Source organism: Corapipo altera, unplaced genomic scaffold, assembly GCF_003945725.1.
Source record: "Corapipo altera isolate COAL_440 unplaced genomic scaffold, ASM394572v1 71, whole genome shotgun sequence".
Taxonomy (NCBI): Eukaryota; Metazoa; Chordata; class Aves; order Passeriformes; family Pipridae; genus Corapipo; species Corapipo altera.
In genome coordinates this window covers 6,955,824-6,974,853 of record NW_020884916.1, presented here as the reverse complement: position 1 = coordinate 6,974,853, position 19,030 = coordinate 6,955,824, and the positions used below count along the sequence as shown (strand labels likewise).

The 19,030-nt window shown below is 45.6% G+C and overlaps 1 protein-coding gene across 2 annotated transcripts in view; it reads left to right on the top strand.

Moving 5' to 3' along the window:
• The first annotated feature begins 5,339 nt into the window (after window positions 1-5,339).
• The window catches only part of ZBTB44 (zinc finger and BTB domain containing 44), a 36,749-nt gene continuing 23,058 nt past the window's right edge, over window positions 5,340-19,030 (top strand). For both annotated transcript variants that reach the window (XM_027655588.1, XM_027655589.1), the window contains exon 1: window positions 5,340-5,457. The gene's annotated coding sequence lies outside the window, so the exon portion shown is untranslated. The remainder of the gene's footprint in view (window positions 5,458-19,030) is intronic.

Below are 19,030 nucleotides of genomic sequence, written 5' to 3'. Positions count from 1 at the left end.
ATACATATTATAGAATTCTGTTATGTTTTATATTCTTTTATTATATCATACTGTTTTATAATATTACATTCTATTATATATTCTATGTTATATATTTTCTTCTATATATTCTATTATTCTGTATATTCTATAAATTCTATTATATATGAATTCTGTGGTTCTATGCTAATATTATATCTATATATACATGATGTAATAGGTACATGATACATCACATATTTTATAGATACATAACATATAGAAAGTATATCACTTTATGCATATAGATAATTCTTGTTCTTACTAGGAGGACATACAGCCTAAACAGGGCTATATCTATATATAAATCATATATATTATAGATACATATGCGTACTATATTTACCTATATATATATATGACAGAAATCATATGGGTTATTTATACACAGAGATAATTCTTGTACTTCGTAGGAGGAAATATAGCCTAAACAGGGCTAAACCAGAGGGGATGTTGACTCCTTGGCTTAACTATGTAACAGCTATAGGCAGTGGGAATTTGGTGCTGTCTCTCTATAGGTTGACTTCTGAAACAACAGGAGGGCTGGAATTTGGGATTTGGCAATGGAGATTTTGGAGCCATTTCATTGGAATAAGCATGAGCTTGTTACAGGGTAATTTGGGTGCCTGTAAGCCCTGTCCTAGGAGAAAGCCCAGCCTGACATCGAATAGCAGCTGTGGTTTATTTTCTATACATTGGGGATTTCCATGCACTGATGGAGCAGGAAAAGGATCCTGCAGAGGCTGCCTGTGTTCACCCCTGTGGGAGGGCAAGGGAAAGGGTTAAGGGCCGTGTCCCCATGTCCACGGGCACAGTGACTCCTGCCACCCTATTTATAACCAGGTGTGACATTCATTTCACATGACTTCCCCTGGTGCCCGAACAGCCCCTGGGGTTCAGCTCATTAAGGTGACAGCCTGCCCAGCTTTTCCCCCACATTTCTACTCTGTTGTTTTGTTGGGTTGGAGTTGAATAATTGGAATTTCAAACAGTGCCAAAGGCTTCGGAATATTACCAGGCTGGGGAAAAGCCCTTAATTAATTATAGCAACATAACCATCATCATTTAACTTTTTAGAAAAGAATAGTGGGATAAGAAAGCAAACTGTGGGACAAGAAGTTAATCTTATGGGAAGTTCTTTGTCACCATATTCACAGTTGTACCCCAGAGGCAATGGAAACCAGAGGGCAGAAATGCATCTCTGTAGTTCCATCGGGGGGAAATTATTTACAGACTGGATCCTCCCAGCCTGTGCTACACATAATGCTGCTCCCCAGTTGGGAGTAATTATATTTTATGGGCATATTTCCTCTTATAAGGCACTTTCAGAGAATGTAGGATGCCCGAGGCTGCTCCCCCAGGCATGAGCATCACCAGGTATGTGTTGAAAGGGTGGTTTCGTACCCTCTTCCAGCCTTATTTTGCTGGAGTTTGCAAGGCTCACCTCATAAAGCACCCTCCTCAGCTCTGGGCTGGATTTATTAGCCCTGGACTGAAGTGACCACAGTCTCCCAGCAAGGTCACACCAGCACCTGGTGCTCCAGCCACAAATCTATCCTTATTTCTGTTGGGAACATCCTTCCTGACATGTACTAGAACCATGATGTCCCTTTTCTGCCATTATCCCATGTTCAGCTCATCCATCTTGGTCTTACAACTCCTCTGCTCTGGTAGATCACTCTTTTTCCATACAGACACCTGTCAAATTTATCTTCAGGTGACCAAGCAACTGGTCTGGTTCCTTGGCATTTTAGAGGCTCTAAATTGCTGTTGCAATTCAAAGCATTTTAGAAAACAGGTTTCTCTCCCAAACTCCTGCTTCAGCTTCCTCCCCTGCCGACCAGCATGCTTCAACCCGCAGGACTACACTCACTGAGGGCCAGGCAAAGCATTCACAAGCCTGGAGAGGACATAAATCCTCCCAATGCCAGGAGAAAATCAGGAGTTTCTGAAGAGAGGAGTCAGCAGGATTGAGCTAAAGCTGATTAACTGAGCCCTGGAGCAACAGGCATGAGGATGCAGAAGAGACAGTTCCTGCTCTCCAGTGGTAACTCAGGAGTAGGCAGCAAGCCCTCAAGGGTGGGAGCAAAGAGGTTTTTCCTCTGGAGCTGATGGGGTCAGGGAGGGAATGCTGTGCAGGGAAGGTGTCATTTGCTTTGGGTGTTAATGGATGCATCCTGCCAGGAGCAGGCTTCCAGCAGTAAAGGATTTGCTCCAAGAGCAACTGAAGAACAGGAAAACACACCCTACAGGCTGCAAAAAGAGAATAAACCAGCTTCCAGCCACGAGTTGCACCTTCTGGTTCCTTGAATGGGGATAACAAGAGAGAGATTCAAGGGTTAAAGAAAGGGGCCACCCCCTAGGGATGGATGGGAGAAGTACCTGGGTGGATGGGAAATCAGGATTTGTTTAGACAGACAAAGGAGACTTTAAGGGGGTGGCACAGCCTCCACTCATGCTGCAGATGGGAACCCTTTTGAAAGCTTTCTCCCGGTGTTTTATATCCGTCAAATTCCAGGTAGTTCAGGAAGGAACTCCTGACCTCCCTCTCTGTTCCAACAAATGGGTGGCAGATGCACAAACAAGCTCTACCACTGAATTACTCAGGGTTTATGTTGGTGTTGCTCCACCTATGTCCACAAATCAATCCCAGGATGTTCTAAAATGTGTGTAAGAGCAAAACCCATCACCGGGAAAATACCGTGAGTCTGTATTTTGGCATTTCCTTGCAACACCTCTCACTGAGGAACTGCAACTCCACGGAAAAAGCAGAGTAATAAAGGACAACCCAGTAGCTTGGGAAACCTGAGCATGTGGAAATCAATACAGCTCCTTCCCTGGTTTATACCAGCAAATGCCATGGATCTGGAAATCACTGGAGAACCTCTCCAGGTATTGAGGGCTAATAAACTGTTATTAGTAAACAGCCTTTCCTGCTGCAGGGAGAAGAAACTGAGATTGGAGCCAGGCTGAGGAGGCTGATATGCCCCTCCATGGTGATGATATGTAGAGTGCTCTGATCCCAAACCTACCAGCTTTCCTGCATCCAGGAATGATCAGTTTATTAATGAATGAATTCCTTAAAAAGAAAGTCAGTGGTCCTTCATTTTGAAGTTTTATGGTTTATTTCCAGGCCTCATGGAGCAGGTTTAAAGGCTGGTGGTATGAATGCCTTACTTGGAGGATGTGAGGGCACAGGCCACGCTGAATTTCATGTCTTCCAGACATGAATTAAGTAGTTTGGACCTGATTTCCCTTGTGTCCTGCTCAGAGCAAGTCTCAAGCTAGATACAAGCACATGTAACAACCCACAGCACTGACCAAGCATCTCTGCTGCTCCCACCTGATGCTTTATTCCTGAAATGGTTACAAATCATCATTTTGAAACCATTTTAAAGATGCAACAACCACATCTACAGAGCCAGTGAGAAAAGGCAAATCTGATTCTGCATCTACAGGAACCAGCATTGGCTCTTGGTTGATTTAGATCACTCCATCTACAACAGTTTCACAATCAAACACTCCTTGATCGAGACTTTTCAGAGCATTTTGAAGGTGAGAGATGGCAGCCTTAGGTTGTTGTATTAATCCTCTGTGATTCAGGAGTTACCATGGATAGCCAGGAGCAGATTTCCTTGAAAATTATGTCTTATGAAAGTGGAAACAACCCCTGCACACATATAATAGGCTGAAATCAGCTCTATTTTACTCCTGCTTTACACAAGAGTTGCAACAGGAGGCTGTTGTGTATCAGGGTTGCAATACAGATCCCTGGGAATATAAAGCCAAGACAAGAGGAAGTGAAAGGGAATTAAGCAGAGTCCAACTCTCCACTCTGATTCTCCTCCCAGTTTTGCAAGGAATCAATGAATCCCAGAGTTTTCACAACAGTGCAAGGGAAGTTTGGCCTCTTCTTTTCTTTTTGTCGTGACTGTTCCAGGGACTGGTTTTAGATTTTTTCCTGCTGATTAACATTTTTGGACCGTGGCTGTTCAGTCTCTTTTCTGCTTCAATTCACTGAGTGCTCACCACAAAAAACCCCAAACACAACAAAAATCCCACTGCAAAACAAGGCTTCGAGGAAGGGGTTCTGTTAATCCTATCAGATTAAACTGATTTTAGCCTGAGTTAGTGCAGATTTGGGCCAAATTATGGGGGGGGGGGTTAATGAGAGACTCATTAACTGTAAAGTTCATTGGGAGGGATGCAAACTGGAGGTGGTTTACATGGTTTTGGGACTCTTGTTTTCCCACTGTTTGGGTGCACTGGGACCCCATTACCCCCCATTAAGGTGCACTGGGACCCTATTACCCCCATGCTGGTACACCCACAGGACCCTGTTACCCCATTATGTGGCACTAGAACCGCTTTCCCCCCATTGAGGTCCACTAGGGACCCATTACTCCCTATTATGGAGCACTGAGACTCCTCTCTCCCACTGTAGTGCTCCATAATAGGGGGTTCACTTGGACCCCATTACCTCTCACTAAGGTGCACTAGGACACCGTCCCCCACTGTTACACAGCCCCGGCCCCCCCACTCCCGGTTCCCATTCACAGTCCCCATCCCCCCGTTCCCGGTTCCCATTCAAATTCCCCATCTCCCCATTCCCAGTTCCCATCCCCCCCATTTTCATTCCCGGTTCCCATTCACAGTCCCCATCCTCCCATTCCCGGTTCCCATTCCCCCCATTCCCAGTTCCCATTTTGGTCCCTGTTCCCGGTTCCCGTCCCCCCATTCTCAGTCCCCGTTCCCAGTATCCATCCCCCCATTCCCGGTTCCTGGTCCCGGTCCCCGTTCCCATTCCCCCATTCCCCCATTCTCAGTCCCCATTGTCCCATTCCCGGTCCCCATCCCCCCATTCCCGGTTCCCACCTCCCCGTTCCCAGTTCCCATTCCCGGTTCCCGTTCCCCGTTCCCCGTTCCCATTCCCGGTTCCCGGTCCCAGTCCCCATTCCCCCATTCCCGTTCCTGGTTTCCGTTCCCGGTTCCCATCCCCCTATTCCCGTTCCCGGACTCCGTCCCTGGTTCCCATCCCCTGTTCTCGTTCCCGGTTCCCATCCCCCCGTTCCCCGTTCCCTTCCCCCCATTCCCGGTCCCCCCGCCGGCCGGTGCCGCTCCGTGCGCACGCGCGGGGCCCCGCCCCCGGCGGCGCGGTGCATTGTGGGACACAAACAAAGTGCCCGGGCGGGCGCGCGCGGGAGCTCTGCCGGCGGCGCGCGCTCCCCCCGCCCCCCGTGCACGCGCAGCGCGCGCGCCCCTCACGCCCCTCGCGCGGGGGGGTCGCGCGCCCCCCCCCCGCCCCCCGCGCGCCGCCCGAGGGGGAGGCGGAGGCCTCCGCCCCCCCCCCAAATCCCAAATATCCCGCTCGTCCCGCCGCCTCCCGGCCCCGCCGTCATGGCCCCCAGATAGTGGCCCGGCCTCACAGACCGCCCGCAGGTAACCGGGAAGCGCGGCCGGGCCTGGGGCGGGAGGGGGGCTGTCGGTGGCGCGGCGGCCGCAGGTTCCCCTCAGGGCCGGTCGGTGGGAGGGCTCCGGCCCCTCTACCCCCTCATTCTCGTCCCCTGCCGGTGTTTCCCGGCCGTGCCCCGCGGCCCCGGGGCTGCGCTCGCCCCCCGGGGGATCCCGTTGCGCGCTGCACAGCCCGGGTGTCCCCCTCCCGCGGGGCCGTGTCACCCTCGCGCCGCACCGCAGGGTTCCCGCGGCGAGGGTGTCCCCTCCCTCCGGGGGTGTCCCCTGTGCCAGTGTTTGGGGGTGTCCCCTCCCTCCGGGGGTGTCCCCTGTGCCAGTGTTTGGGGGTGTCACCTTCCTCCGGGGGTGTTCTCTGCCCCTTGGGCAAGTGTTTGCCCCTCCGGGGGTATGCCGTGCCCTTGTACCGGTGTTTAGGGGTGTCCCCTGCCCCGTGTCCCACTGTTTGGGGGTGTCACCTCCCTCCGGGGATGTTCCCTGCCTCTGTGTCTGTGTTTCGGGGTGTCCCCTGCCCCCTGTCCCGGTGTCACCCCTCCTTGGTTGTCCCCTGCCCTGAGGGGTGACTGCCCAGGCCCCTGGGTGCACATCAAACCTGTAGTTCCAGGGGGTATGAGGGGCAGTTGTGTTGTTTCCTGCATCCCAAGGGGATACCTGCTGCCTCCACTGCATCTTATGGGAGGAATTAGAGGGATTCCCACGAGTTGTTGGGCAGAACCTGCTGTTCTTGTGTTCCTGTTTGGTTTTTTTCCTACAACAGCCCCTTCTGCACATTCTTTAGTGCCCATCTGCTGGGGTCTGCTGTGCTGCCTCTGTGGCCATGCACCTGCCCAGACCTGCTCTGTGTTTTTCTGCTCTCCTTCCACCTATCCAGAATTACATTGCTATAGAGACATAAACATTGGCAGATTTTGGGAGGGTATAATCTGCTTCTTGCTTGCCCAGAGCCTGTTGCCTCTCTTTCCCACACAGTACCTCACAAAATCTGCTATCCCTGTTTCCATGTAAAGGTGAAATCAACTCCATGCTTGACCTCCAGAGCCTGTTAAATCCTCCACTCCATGAGGCTCCTACTTGTCTACAAAAAGCTGCTGAGTTTTTCCCCACCCAAGGAGACGTATCCTCCTCCAGAGCCCGAGGGATGACTCCTCCAGCCCATCTCCTGTGCTCTGGAGCCTGTTCTGCCCACTGATGAAAAATATGTGTCTCCTCCTCCACACATACACGAGGGTTATCCCACTGATTTCCTGCCAAAAGCTGGTGCATCCCACGTTGTGTATGTTTGTACACCTCAGGAAGGTGCAGCCAGTGTTTCACCAGTAACCTTTGGGACAGGAAGACATTTCTCCTGCATGCTTCCAGGGAGAAGGTTCCCGCTTTGTCCTGTCATGTCTCAGATGTTCCCAGAGATGCCCTGTGGCAGCTGTTCCAGGTCCTGCCCCCAGCTCTTCCCTGCTGCATGTGCCAGGGAGGTCAGCCCTGTACCCACCGCTTGTCTCTTCTTGGCTGCCTGTTCCACCTTTCATGGCTGAGATTCCCACCTTTTGCCTTCCTGGTCCCTGTTGATCCTGCACTGTGATATTATCAGGTTAAGCCTACCTTGGTTTTTACTTTGGCTTTGAGGTTTTCTTTGCTGAACAGTCCACCAGAGTAAAATCAATTAGCCTTTGTACTGCCTGGGTATCTGCAGATCCCACAGGTCTAAAATACCATCACTTTCTCTTTTTCTGGTCATATACATAATTTGTCCATTCCAGGATCTTTTCTGAGACCTCCGAGCCCCTTCCAGTGCCTAAAGGAGGCACTCCAGCTCCAAGAGAGATAGAGGGGGACTTTGGACAAGGCCATGGAGGGACAGTTCAAGGGGGAATGGTTTCCCACTGCCAGAGGGCAGGGTTAGATGGGATATTGGGAAGGAATTGTTCCCTGGGAGGGTGGGGAGGCCCTGACACAGGTTGCCCAGAGAAGCTGTGGCTGCCCCTGGATCCCTGGAAGTGTCCAAGGCCAGATTGGACAGGGCTTGGGGCATCGTGGGCTAGTGGAAGGTGTCCCTGCCCATGGCAGGGGAGTTGGACAAGATAATCTTTAAGGCCTCTTCCAACCCAAACCATCCTGGGACGTTTCTAGAAGTCTCCTGCTTTCATAGTTTTCCTCAGCTGAGGCCCTTGGTTTGCTGTACCCACGTGGGGAGTTTCTCAGGTTTCCTAGTTACATGTTACCCCTGCTTTCCTTCTGTGCTTTTGCTTGGCACAAGGCTTTTCCTTTTTCCCTTTCAAAATTTTTATTTTATTTTCCTTGGGGTGTATCCCCCAGGTAGCCACCTGGCAGCTCTTCCTGAGGTGCAGGTCTCCCAGTTCCCATCCTGGCTCCCAGCTGAGTATTTCTATAGACAAGGTGATGTGTTGTTTGTCACATGTGGGACACACCTATGGTGCTGCTCTGTGGACCCTGCAAGATGATGCTGAGTGGGAATGACTCCTGTGCAGGCAGGTCACAGACCAGCATCCAGGAGCCTTTGGGGTATTTTGAGTGCAATGTGGTTTTTTTCTGCCATGGAGATCTCTTACTTGATGTCTACACGTGACTCAGGTCTGAGTTGTGATGCACCCGAGGACCTTGCCTGGGTTTAAGTACAGCTATTTAAGGAGGTGGAACTGAACCTGAGAACTCAGACACAGCTCTCTCAGTGTAAATGCTGCCATTGATATCAAACTGTTTATTCCAGAAACCAGTTACAGTGTCTCTCCCTCAAGACTACTTGTATTTAAACAGCTGGTTTTAATCTGAAGCTTTAATTGGTGCAAACACTCCAAGCAGTCCCTTTCCAGGGGGAGGGAATTTCCAGCCCTACTTTAGTCTCCCCAGGTGGGTGTTGCAGGGATGCTGACTTGTCAGGAGGGAGGATCACGCTGGATTTGTTTACAGGGTGAGAGAATTCCTGTTTCTGTGACTGAGGCTTGGAGGGGGGAGAGTGTCCTTATGTATTCCTTGCTCAGTGCGTAAGAGGAGTAGTGAGCGAGTGAAACTGAATCCTTGCCATGTTTGTTGCAACAGGAGGTTAATCATAAACTCTGGCACTTTCCAAAGGGGTGGTTTCATTCTGTGGTGTCTGTAGGGAATTGTGCTGTTCAGAGGGTCTGGTCAGCTGTTTGCCAAGAGGATCAAAAGCAAATACAGCTTCCCCCTGACTGAGGTTGAACAAGCACCCAAACATTGGTTTTGGTTGTATCCCATGACTTGCTGAAAGTATTTTTAAGTCCTCGTGAATGAATGTGTGGTGCCTGTGGTGTGCGAGGTGTTCGTATAACCAGGACCAAGTCTTGGGTTCTTCACACTTGTGTGAGTTATTTCACAACTTATTTCACCGGCCTTGGCCATTACATCTGGTAAACTTCTTTTTCAGTGGGCTCAGAGAATGTCTGAGTGTATGGGAGAACATCTGGTGGTATATCTCCAGATATATCACTCCTTTTAACATTGTAATCCACTAGTTTAAACAAGAAGAAAGTCAAACTGTGACAAAGCAGTGATGCTTCTGCTGGCACGTGACAAGGAAGGAGATGTCCCCTGACGTAGAAGGGGTTGTCTGTTGACATTTTTCTCCCTCTCCCAGTTATAAGTAGGTTATCCCTGCTCAAATTATGCAACTGTGCAGACAGCCAGACTTCAGGAATTCCAAATGCTTCAATGTGTCAAGTACTGCCTTCTAAATGAAATGCCACAGTTGCAGAGCCTGTTCACAGTCTGTCACTTCAAATACAACAGTCGCGTGTGGCTGAGAAGGGGCAGCAGCTTAATTGCTCCTTCCCTTGAGGAAGTGTTGTGTGAGATTGCAGGAGCCAAACCGGTTGGGAGAGGTGCCTCTACCTGTGACAGCGTTTCCATATGGAAGTCAGTAGTTACAAGCAGAAAAAAAAAATCCTAAAAACATTGATTTCTGTAACAAATTGAAACTCCTCGCTCTTTGTGACTGTGGCTGTTGCCTCCAAGATGCAGTTTCCAGCATCCAGATCTAATTAAATAGTTGTGTGCTTACTGCTAAGTAAATATTGGAGTCCATTACTCTTAACTTGCCTTGGAGATCAAATTGATTCTTCTAATGGTTTCACTGGATGAAAGCAAATGTACTGGGATTTGTGCAAGGTGCCTAAATGAAATGGTGGGGGTAGGAAAAGAGCTGCAAACCCGATAAAATGGGATGACAGGAACCGTAAACGCTCAGCTTTTAATTTAATTCTTACATTCCAATTAATCAAGTTAAGGAAGGGACTTAAACTGTGCATTATTTGTCGATAGCGTGTTTTTAATGCATTCCAATTCAGGGCTGGTGAAATAATTATTTCACATGAACAGGTTTATCAGAGCACGGGAATGATGGGATAATAAGGACTGCAAAAAGTGTGTTGGGCTCAGCATGTGGTGTGTGACAGTGGCCAGGAGTAAATCATTAGGGGAAGAGTGGAGGAGCAAACACAGACAGCTCAGTCATGTCCCCTCTGCATCTACTGCACTTTGGGGTTTATTATTTGGGGTGATTTGATCACAATATTTGTTTGCCTGCTCTACACAAGAAGGCTGAATAAAAGCATTTCAGAGCATGAAGAGATGCTTTCTAAAAGGACACTTTGTACCTCATCTGTGATAACATTATAAACATTTACTGTGTGTAATGTTTTATATTCAGAAGTACAAGTGAACATAGTAATTGTAGTGAGAGATATTTTAGTGGAAATATAGTTAGAGCTACTGAAGAAGATCTGAGTTTATAAATACAGCTACAGATGGTGCTTGATGAAGCATTTTGTATTTGAATATTACCAAGAGTGTGTTATGGAAAAACTACAATTTCAGTGATACTTACCAGAGTTAAATCTGTTGGAAGGTGTTGGAAGCATGAAGATGCCATGTCCTGTGGAGACCTAAGAGTCCTGGAAATTACTAGAACATTTGGGAATAACTGCTGAGTTAAGGGGAAAGTTGGTCCCATGTTAGGGACAGATATTGACAATGTTGGAGCTCTGTGGGCTGACAGTTTCTGCAGTCTTCTGTCTTTGTTTTGGGGTTTGTAAGTGGATAAATGCCCCTGTTATGAAATACCTACTGTGAGAAGTTTCTGTGAAATGTTATATTTAAAAAACCCCACAAAACTCTCCTTGGATATGGTTCTGCCAGCCCAGCATTGTCCATACAAGGGCAGGCAGCTGCAGCCTGTGGAGTCGCTGCTCACCTGATAACATGATTTGTAGATAAATACAAGGATTTTTAGTTTGGGGGCCAAGAAGAGCTCCTTTTAGGCATTTATCTGCATAAATGAGTCATTAGGAAAATAAAGGGTACACGTAGTGCTGAAAGGGTGATGACACAACCACATTCCTGCCTTGCTTGAGCTTGTTCAGGATTCTTTATAGCTGCTTCCGTTGGGAAGGTGGCTGTTGTTTATATGTCTGTGACACCTTGACTAGCTGGCAGCAGTCCATGCCGTCTGGATTATTCCTGCCTTTTCTCCTCTGCAGATTGCATGGGATGGGAGGCTTTGCTGTGATCTCTCCCCTCTGCTCTTCACTCAGGTTTTTTGTCGGTGTTGCTTCCAGCACTCGAGGTGTTAATGGGGCTGGGGTGCTGCGGGGAGAGTTGAGATTTGCATTGCACTGCACAAAAATTCATTATTTATAGTTAACGTGGATTTCATTGCAGTACAACACTTCCTCGTTAATCTGGAATAAAAGTGAGAGAGAAACTGCCGTTTTTTGTAATCCTGCAAGAATGTTTTGGTGTGAGTTACAAAACCCATGCCATTTTGCCTGATATTTCTTCCATATTCTAGCACCAAAAAGGGCTTGGAAATTTTTACTTTCATGACTAATTTAGGAGAGTGACTTGAGTAGTCTTTCATGTATATTTTTCCCGAGTTTATATCGATATGCTTTTCTGAGAGTGAAGACTGAAATGCAGTGGGTAGCCATGGTAAAACAAGAAAAAATAGCTTTCTGGAATTAGTTTAAACCAGCAGGTTGCTGCCACGTGACAAAGGAAAGTACTTTATGGATATTTTTTGGCAATTTACAGTACTTAAAAGAATTTAATTTTCAATTGTATGTTTTTTTGCTGCTTTTAAAGGCCAAGGATTATAAAACTGAAGCCTTGCTTTTTATTACACAGAGTGGGAAGCAGTCATGAAATGTCTTTTCTACACTGAGAAATTTTGGGAAAATTTAACCTGAGTTTGCACGGAGTGAAAGTGTAAAGAAGTTACTGAGATCACGTAAAAATGATGCATGAAAACTGCCATTGTTAAATTTGAATGTGTGCCTCAGGGATGTAACACATCAGTCCTATAATCTGATTACATTCTGAGGCACTTCCACATGTAAGGATACAATGACGACTATGAATTCACTTGTTGCTTTTATTCTAGTAAAAAAAACCTTAAATGGAGATTTGTTTCATATGTTGATGACACAAACATCTTACTTTCAGGACAGATCTGGTAGTTTGATCGTGTGCTTTTTTGGAGAACTGATGAAAAACAAAGTACAGGACAGTGAATCTGCTGTGAAATGTCCCAAAACACTCTGTCCGGTGAAGTTCATACATTAATTTTTATTATGAGAATAAAGGTAATTCAGTGTGGAACAAGGCCTTTTAGCAGCTACTGCTCATGTTGTTAAACGAGCCTCAGTTTTAAGTACTGTCAGAAAATTTGCTTTTATGTGTTACATGGAGCACTAACGTGAGATTCCTACAATGCAACGTTGAAAGTGCTGGAGGCTGGGGAAGGTGGCATTTATCTGGTTTGCTTATTCAACCATGTGAAAGCTATATCAGGCACATAAACTTTATACCCTGCACTGCAGCTTCAGAAAGGCAACAAGTTAAATCTGAGTCCTTTGAAATAGTGAATGGTAATACTCTGTTCTCCCAAAGAGGCGACTTCAAATGATCACACCAAAACTCCAACAACTCTGTCAAGGCTGGGGAAAACAAGACAATTCTCCCCAGATAAAGTTTCCTTCAGAGTCTGGCTGTTGCATGAAACACGGATTTTGTTGGAGCCAGCAAATTTGAGTTACGTAGGAAGGTACAGAGCCTTAAAAAATGACATTTATCTTAATTATGTATCTGTAAATGGTCTCAGAGATCATCATGTTGCATAAAAGTGGCCAGTGGCATCAGATCAATTTACATACAGCACTACTGTCCTGCCCTGATTATTGTAATCTCTGCTTTTAATTAGATCCTGAGTTTAAGAACTGTCATGCTGGTCAGTGAACTTAATGTATACCCTCTCAGTTCTGGCTGGAACATGGTTGGTGAAGTCACATGCTCTGAAAAGATCTATGTTTACTTTGCAGAGACGTTAAGGGGGAGCTGGCCAGAAAAGGAAAATAAACCAAAAACCCCCTCTTGAGAATCTTTCAGGAGGTGAAAATACATATTGACAAATACCTGACCAAAAATGAGGTATTGCAATAGGCTGGTGGTTCTGGGGGCCTTTTGGTTGGCTGTAATTTAATAGTGTGGAGATCTTGCTCCCAAGTTACTTTTAACTCATTGGCTTCCAGTTTACAGCTCAAGTCCATTATTAGCTCCTTAATATATCATGTCAAATGTTAATTTCAAACTGATGGATTTCTCATGAAGTTCCTTCTGTTCCCAGGATGCCAGTTCTCAGTCATTTGTTTTTATGCCTTGTGCTTAACCTTTTCATCAACATTTTTTGAGCCAGTGTCTCGGAGATCTTTGCTATAGCAAGTCCTTATGGCACTTCCCGGGTGAACTCTTTAACCTGTTAGTTCACATGAGTTACTTTCTTTCAGCCAGCTCCTTAGCTTCAGTTTGTCTCTTCATCTCCTTGTTCTCACTAATAGCTCTAGATCATGTTATTAAAACATTTTAATTAAGGTCTCATCATAGCTGGCATTTCCTCTTTTTCTGAAAAATACATTATCAAGTTTGAGATAAAGACTTTAACTTCAGTAAACACAGGTGGTGTCCCATTTTCTGTTTGTTTTCTTATTCTTAATTCTTTTTTTCTTCAGATTGTTTTTATTTCACCACATTTCTGCAGTTGTATACAAACAGCTATAATCATATATCTTTGAGAGATGAAAACATCTCTATATTTTTAAATAATCAGACCTTGTACACGAAATATTTGAGAGAAGAAATTATCACAGTGTTAATGTTGCCAAGCTTTTTTGCAGGTGTGTATTAAAAAATGACACAGTCTTTGAACAATCCTGCATCTTGTGTTGCACTGACACCTTTTCCCTGAGAATTCAAATACCAGTGTTTAATCACAGCAGTGTCTAATGGAAACACTTTTAGATTGACTTCTAATGAAAGGAGTGGTAGCATGTTTTACGCACCTACAGCGTGATCTTTAATCTGCAAGTTTTATCTGGGCCAGGAGTTGTAGCTGTGCTTTAATCTTCCTGCTGTGTTAATCCAACATACTCAGTGTCATGTACAGAGCTCCGGGTTGTCTGAAATTCCAGCTCTGTGACACTTCCACAGTTAAGAATGTCCTGGTTTATCTGTGTATTGGTTATCAGCTGCAGATACCACAACTCTCATTTGCCTGAGACATAACTGATGTGCAGTTCCTGGCATAAAAATTAAAAAGAGAGGTTTGCAGTAGGATTAAATTCTCCTACCACTTTGAGATCAATCAGGAGAAAGTCTTGCAGGCCCCTTCCTGTAGGCAATATATGCAGGATGATGAGGGACAAGAATAAATCTGGAAGCATCACTTGCATGAGGAAATGACAAGCCAGACATGTTGCACATCATGTTTGATGTAGAAACAGCAATTCCTGAAAAATAGTGATAATTTGACAAATGGTTTTCAACTTTTTCTTTGCTGTGGCATCCCAGTACCAGAACAATAGCTCTGTGATGTTTTATGTTGGATTTAATATTCTAAAATAAAAGTAGTAGACATGTACACCTCTTTCTCATTACATGAGAAACATGTTTTGGGGTTTTTTCCACTTTTATATGCTGAGGCAGCATATAAAAGACAGCATGAGGATGACTTTGGTCACCTCAGTCTGGAAACTACTCTTTTTATTGGAGCTTTATAGTTTAGACAACTGAGATATTTTGAACTGAGCAAGTAGTTCTGATTTGTTCTTGGGCTGCATTACTTTAACAGCAGGTGTTGTGCTTAATATCCATGGTGTAAAAATACTAAAGTTCTGCAAAAACAAGGAGAAAGTAGAAGCACATGCTAAAGGTGCAGTTGGCCTTCTGGCAAGGAGAAGTTGAAATGAAGTACCAGAAAGGTGCAGAACTGGATTTCAAGAACGGTGCCATTCCCTGTCCTGCCAGGCAGCACAGATTCATGGAATCATAGAATCCCGGGATGGTTTGGGTTGGAAGGGGACTTAAAGCCCATCTCATTCCATCCCGCTGCCATGGGCAGGGACACCTCCCAGTAGCCCAGGTTGCTCCAAGCCCTGTCCAATCTGGCCTTGGACACTTCTAGGGATGGGGCAGCCACAGCTTCTCTGGGCGACCTGTGCCAGGGCCTCACCACCCTCACAGAGAGGAATTTTTTTCCTAATATCCAAATCTGACCCTACTCTCTGTCAGTCTCAAGCCACTCCCTCTTGTCCTGTCACTCCAGACCCCTGTCAATAGTCTCTCTCCATCTTTCTTATCAACCCCTTCAGGCACTGGCAGAGCGCAGTTAGGTCACCCTGAAGCCTTCCCTTTTTCAGGCTGAACGATCCCAATTCTCTCAGCCGTTCAGACTGAAAAGGTCTTTTCCAACCTAAATATGATTTTTCAGGACAAGGTTAGTGTTGAGTCACCACAGGGTCTCAGTGTCTAAGGGTACTTTGACTTCCCCACAGGCCCCTTCTATTCTGCTCAGATGAGCTGAGTCCAGACAGCCAAGCTCAGGGGATGTGTCCTGAGGGTAGTGGCAGGTGGGGGATGAGCTACTGAAGTTCTGAATCACTGTGCATTCCAAGCCTTGGAACCCACTGTAAGTGATGGATGAGCATGACAAAATTGCTAAGCAGGCCCTGGACTCATCATGACAAAATGAGAATTTTTGTATCTATTTTTAGGAATGGGAGCTCTTTCCTTACCCTCACACCTGGTGCTTATCTGTTCCCCTGCCACTGAGTAAATCACACGTTGAGGCACATGGAGAGCTCGAGTTGGGTGTGTGCAGCAGCACTGTTGGTTTCTGACCAAATCTCATACTTTGCTGTTGGTAAGAGTTAAAACAGAAAGCCAGAGTAGGTGAATTTTTTGCTCTCTCTTGTATAGGAATATACTTCAAGAAGTTAACTATATTAGCTTCTTCCAAAAAACCAAGAGTGAATAAGGCCCAGTTGCCAAAACCAGTGACTGTGTTTAGAGTGATAAATTGCAATGGTGACAAGTGGCTGGGAGCCTCAGCATCTCAGGGAGAAGGGGGGTCAGCTCCTGGATTCAACACTCAGCTGAAGTTCCAGTCACAAAAACCGGTCTAAGATAATCTGTGCTCTTCTGTGCAAGGGAAGTCCGTTGGTGCTGTTCTCCTAAAATGTGCATATAAATGTTTTCTAATTTTATCCTCTCAGGAGTGTTCTGTTGCAGCTGACCTACCATTTCAACTGACAATAAAACCATTTTGTAGAATTAATTGCTGGGTTTGGCACCCCACTACTTGTCTCAATGCTTTCACCAGCCCTGGGAATTAAAACGCACCTACTAGATTTGCATCGTGCAAATTCACGTTTCCATGATCCGAGTCATTCTCTTCCTATCCTTGTGAAATATTAATGTTTTCAGTAGTAGTGACAATGTGAGTCAGTGCTGTGACTGTGAGCTTGCCATGGCCACATACATCTGCTTTCTTCTCATGGCATGGTACAGTTAAAGCTTTTGTTTTCTGTTACTATAGGGTTTCATTTTGGGGAAACTGAAGAGATCTGTTAGGAGTGGGAAACACGTATTTCATGGACACCCTGGGTCTGCCTTGTTCCTGCATAATTATATTGGAAGGGAAGCTGTTGGATGCTTTTTCTCCTTGTCCTTTGCAGATAAATACTATTCCTAATGGAATAAATACTATTCCTGATGGTCTGATGGAGAACTTAAAGAAATACTGTGTGCTTTTGTACCTGCCTATTTCCTGCCCTGCAGAGGTTTACCTTGGTTGCTGCCAGAAGTTTTCGTGGGTGCTGTTACAGCTCAGGATTTCCAGATGTGCAAATCTTTTCAGCAGTTTTTTGTAAAGAGTTTCAGCCTTGGTGTTTTGACTTTGTAAACCTCAGCTCTTACAGTGCTCATGAGAAACTTTTATCTGGATGCCTACAGATGTATTTGAAATTGGGGAACAGGGAGAGCTTATTGGCACAATGTAGTTTCCACGTGTTAAACACTTAGAGACTCTGAAAATTATGTATGTTATTTACACAGACCTGGATCAGTTTGAACCATGGTGCTTTCTGATAGTGTTTTATCTGCCTCCATTAAGCTTAACTCTAGTGCTGGAGTACTGCCTACCACCCTTCTGCAGCAGCCTCTGGTGGACTCTACCTAAAATTTAGGAAGATATAAATTTTAGAATTTGGAAAGTCTCTTTACCAGGAGTTTTTCAGAGGAAGAGGTGGCTGCTTGTGAAGCAATTTGCATCCTCGGAAAGTGCTCTTGCAAATAAAAATAAAAATAAAGTGTTGAACATAGGTACAAGCTTGGGTGTGAGTACAGAGCAGCCAACAAATGCTTTCTGGGGATGACACTAATGGTACATGAAGGCAACGGCTCAAAATCTCTGACACGTGAACTTGTCAGCAGTGGTGTCCAAAACCCCAGTCTTTACAAAATATATGATCTTGTCAAGTGCAGTATTTCTGGAGTACACAGGCAAAGCACAACACACTTTTGTATGCCTTCTGCTGTGAAAGGGAGTGTTACTGCTAGCAATAAATGGGTGGCTTGTAGAACTTCAGGCCTTCAGCTTGTTAGGTGAAATTGCTCTTCCATTCCAGCGCCCAACTGGAGTCCTCTGGAGTTACTTACCTGCCATCAGCCATTTTTTTGCTGGGCAGATCTTCCCAGAGGACTGTCCCATGTGCAAAGAACATGCCCAAGAACAGAAGACCTCCAAACTCCTTAAAACAAGAAGTTGTCCTCTTCTGAGGAACTGGGAGGAAAGGGACACAGGAGTGTCCTGGGGTATTTCAGTGGAGTCATTTGGAGAATCAGAGTCTGGTTCCTGAACTGAGAGACCAAGGACCAGCTCAGCCCCAGCACTGAGCTCCCAGTTTTTCACAGGGCATGGCATCACCTCACTCCATGTACAGGCTGGAGCTCAGCATCTATTTCAGGTTTAACAGAATGGTGTTTATGCCTCAACACTGGTTCCTTTGTGCACTCAGGGTTTTAAATCTGCTGTCCTAGAGGAAATGGAAGTTCTGAAGCCCTACATACTTCCCAGGATGGTTCATTTCCCTAGTCCTCTCACCCACTGCAGCCAAAGGTTATAGGTTTGCATTCCACAGATTCCAGAGCACCAAAGTGGATGCTGCACATTGATGTGATTTTGAGCACAGAAGCCTCCTGTTTGCCTCCTCTTTTTCACGTATACCATCAGGCTTGGCTGTGTTGGGCTGAGTTCTAACTAGGTTTACTGACCTAGGTTAAAATACGGTTTTAAATAAAGTTTAGAAAGTGCTGTTGATTTGTTTGAAACAAGAACAGCGTGGCAGCTCCAGCCAGCAGTTTGTGAAGTGAAGCAGGGCCAGATCTATAGTGGAGATAGTACCTTTTATTAGGCCAGCTGCTTTTGGGGAAACAGATTCGTGTTTAGACACACAAGTATTGCAAGGCTGAAATAGAAGAAGCCAACTTGAAGTTAAATACGCACTAAGAGCAGTTATTCTGATTCAATCATGAACTTAATTATACAAACCAGTTAATTTGAGAGAGGGGGTGCTGGTACCTGTGTACTGCAGTGACAGAGATAAAGTGATCCAGGAACATTTGTCTGTGTCTGGCTGCTGCTGTTGATGGGATGGTGCTGCCAGTGCCCAAGGAGTGATCTGCATTAAAAATAAATTAAAAAAAATAATTAGTGACCTGATTTCCACCATGGGCTCACAGGTAAGTGTACCTAAGGGATTGCTGAGAATTCCCATAAGGGTGGGAATTTCCTGAGCTTTTTGAGTACCAAAACCAACATGGCATTTATGTATCTGAAGTCTGTTGATTTCAGTATTCAGAAAAATTTAGTGTTTTCATGCTCTAAGTTGCCACAGGTCAGGATATGGAGGTTAAAGGTGGGGTGGTAGTTTTGTGGTGCTAAAAATTACTTCTGTTGTAAAATGATGTGCCTTAAGTGAGAAACTGAATGTGAGCAGCTCTGTGAGTTTCATTCAGTGACTCTTCCAAAAAATTATTGTAGGTACCATGTTTCAAACCCAATGATTTGAGGCGCAGCAGAAGGTGAAAAAGGAGCTAAACTTGGTGTACATGAAGTAGGCAGGTCACGTGAGGAATATTTTTCAGTTCTGTTCTAGTTTATTTTCAATTTACATTTTCA